This window comes from Arachis ipaensis, chromosome B05, assembly GCF_000816755.2.
Source record: "Arachis ipaensis cultivar K30076 chromosome B05, Araip1.1, whole genome shotgun sequence".
Classification (NCBI taxonomy): domain Eukaryota; kingdom Viridiplantae; phylum Streptophyta; class Magnoliopsida; order Fabales; family Fabaceae; genus Arachis; species Arachis ipaensis.
This window is the reverse complement of record NC_029789.2, coordinates 149,010,688-149,014,510: the sequence shown is the minus strand read 5'-3', so window position 1 is coordinate 149,014,510 and position 3,823 is coordinate 149,010,688.

Sequence of the window (3,823 nt, the reverse complement as noted above, 5' to 3'; positions counted from 1 at the left end):
ATACATTAAAAAATATAAAAAAATTATTAAAAAAAATCTTTTGTTATCGATTTAATAACATTTAAACGTGCACATTATATAAAATACATGTTTTATTATTATTGTTGTTGCACAATGTGTCTTTTCCTTATCTTTTTTTAACTCATTAATGAGAAATATATTTTCATTAATGCAATCAAACGCCATTTCTTGAATTGATTTTTTTTTCTAATTGGTGCATGCGAGCGCGCTCTCTTAAATATTTTTATATTTTACCTTTTACATAATTACTTGATATATTTTAGTAAATAATTAATTTGTCACGACCCAAAATGAACCATGACCGGCGCTCAGGGAAACAGTTTCCTAGCAAGCCTATCAAACTCAAATATAAATCAAATAAGAAAGCTACAAATATTTTAAAGAAATTTACAGTTTCTAAAACGAATAATTTCATATTTTTAATAAAAGGTAAAACAATTAGATATGGATGGATCCTGTCTGTGATATATGGAGCATATGACGTCTAAGAATTCAACAAAAATGAAGTACCAATTGCAGATCATTACTCTTGAATAGAAGGCTCACACATTCAAGTATTTGTTCCTGAAAATTATTTTTAGAAAAACGGAATGAGTTTTGCAACCCAGTGACCAGACAATACATCTATAATCGACATGAGACCATATATAAACATTATATAAAAAAATAATTTTAATTAGAAAATAATAATTCATAATAATAAGTGAATCAATAAGGGAGTTTCTCATACAGAAATCAAATCAAAAGTCCACACTTAGGCAGCTCCACCTCTATGGGTAGCCCTTTCCTCTAGTGTGTCCGTACGGAATAACAGATCTAACGTGTGGCCTACACGTTAGGCTAGCAACGCCCCTGCTAGCTGAGGTCTGAGCCAGATGCATCTAGGTTAACGTCATAACCGCCGTTAACTACGATTTTCTAATACGAGCCTCCCAAACCAATTCAAAACATATAATTTCAAATACAACCAATTTTCGATCTTTCAAATATATACAGTATCAAATCAAACCAAATAATACTCTCTTATCAAAAGTCCTTTTCAATCATATGAAATGTCAAATATACTTTACACATTCATAGTATATGAGTGAGTATTCACAATACTTTAATGTTTCAAAAACACATATTCAATAAAATCGAATATTCTAAAATACTACAAAACTTCATCAAATATGTATATAGTCTCATGTGCAGATTAAAAATTCGAATTTCACAAAAATAATATTTAGTTCTAATAAATCAATTATTAAAATCAATTCAAATCCTTTGTTAATAACTTGTAAGTATAGTCATAAATTCAAGCAGTATATATCAAAATAATTATAGATGTAAAGCCAAATAATTATAAATGTAAAGTCTACTCACAACTTGGTCCCAGGGGGCCGAAAAAACTGAAACCGGAGTGGCAAATTAAAAGGGTGAAGATGGTTGGAATAGAATGGATCGAAAGGACGTAGAATCTAGACCGAGGCAGTAGCAACAACTCCAACTAATCCCGCAGCAACAACTTTGTAATAGTCACAGCTATAGCGGCTAAAATAGAATGGAAACAAGGTAGCATAAATGGAATAGTAGCAGAGCAAAAGTGGAAACGATGCAAGTTTAAGGAAAAGACCTAAACCAAAACAAAGGCACTATTCGGCGGCGTTTTTCCAGAAACCACAACGGTGATGGCAACCTTAGCTCCGATAAGATGCTTAAACCGGAAGCATAGGACCAGCAACGGCGCCAGCAAGAAATGGCTCTGACGGCGGCCGCAGCTCGAATGTGACCTCCTTCCCCAGCAACGGCAGCAGCAGCGGCAACACACCACCGTTACCTCTCTTCCCAGCGACGAGTTCTGTTATATTCTCCTTCCCCTTTCGCGAAGTCTCTCCCTTCTCTCTCCTCGTGCTCTCCTCAGTGACGGCGACTTGGCATGGCGGCTGTTGAGGCTCAGCGGCGATGGAGACAAGGCGCGGCAGCTGTAGCAGTTTGACGGTAGCGAAGCAGAACGGCGGCAGTCCTTCTTCCTCGTCTCTTCTCTCGCGCTCGTCCCCTCTCTCAGACGCATCTCACTCGGTTCTGGCCTCTGATGGCGATGCGACGGCGGCGAGCTGGACGTGGCTGGCGGCGACGCGACGGGACACGAAGGGCGAGCTCCAGGCCAGCGATGACGAGGCACGGCTCTCTCTCTCCTCGCATGGTGGCTCGGCGTGGACAGCTCTCTCCTTCCTCCTCCCTTCTCTTCTCACGGTCTCCCCTCTTCTCTCTTTCCCTTTTCTTTCTTTCTTTTTCCTTCGAGTCTGTGTATGTGTGTGTGTGCTGTGAGGAAGAGGGTGTGAGGTGAGTGAGGGTGTGTGCGGCGGTGAGAAGTGAGTGAGTGTGGGGCTAGGGTTAGAGAAAGAAGAAAAATATTTAGGAGTGGTCCCACCATCTTATGTATTTGTTTATTTTTTTCTGGTTATTACAACAGCACACTCCAAACAGCTTTCTCTCCTAGTGAACACCTCTCTTTCATTGTCCTTCTCACATTCTGCTTCAAAAATCAAAAGCAAGAACACAACAATAAATACATTGAATAATACATTGAACAGTGAATCACAATCAAGAGCAATTTCAATAAATCAACAACAAATAAATTAAACAATGAACAATAATCAGAAGCAATTTTAGTAAATCAACAACAAATAAATAATGAACAACAATCAGCAAAGAATATACACTGAAACAGAAATTGAACAATGAATCAATGATTATTAAACAGAAATTAAATACCTAACTCGGAGACTTCATATCTGACTTGACTCGGTGACTGGGTGCTTTTCGCGAGACCAGAAACGATGTTGTGGGTGGCTGGGCAGTGCTGTTTTTCCGCAAAGCCAGAAACGGTGCTATGGGTGGTCCTTCAAGTCTGTGTGTGTGCTGTGAGGAAGAGGGTGTGAGGGGAGTGAGTGTGTGTGCGGTAGTGAGAGGTGAGTGTGTTAAAAGAGGGTTAGGGTTTGGTTTGAAAAAAAAGAGGAACAAGGGGTATTGTAGGGATTTTACATAATTATTAAATACTGATATAATAATTGGCGTTTTTACTCTAAAATAATTACTTTATAGTTTTTATATTTACTCTATTGTTAATAAAAAATAGGACAAATCACATAAACAAATTAAATGGGTTTTAACTTTACATAAATGTCCTAAATATAAAGAGTTAACACGAATGTCCTAAAACTATATAAATTGAAGCAATATAATTCAATTTATACTAATATCATATAAATCGAATTCATATGATTTGAATTAATTAGTGTAACAACAAATAAATGTAAATCAAATTCAGCAGTTGATAAACTATTGTAAATTGAATCTAATCAATTCGATTTACTTGTATAGGCATATAGTTTGATTAAATCGAATTTATTTAATTTAATTTATTAAGAAGTATGTGCTATATAAATAGAATCAAAACGTAAAGTGTTTAAGGGTCCGTTTGGGAAACTCTAGAAGTAGTTTTTTTTAACTTTTGACTTATAAAAAGTAGTAGTATTAATGTCAGGTGCAATTTTCAAAACCAAATTGTAACTTTCTAAGAAGCTATTTTGGTGCTTATAGAGAAGTTAAAGAAAATGACTTCTCTCATAATACTTCTACTTTTCATTACATTTCTTTAAAAGAAGCACTTTTAGAGTTAAAAATCCAAACACAAAATAACTTATTTATAAGTTACTTTTAACAGAGTCATTTATTGTTTAAGTTATTTTATAAAAAAAAACTTAATTAAGTTAGTTACCCAAACTGGGTCTTAATGGAGTAGAAATTATTATAATGG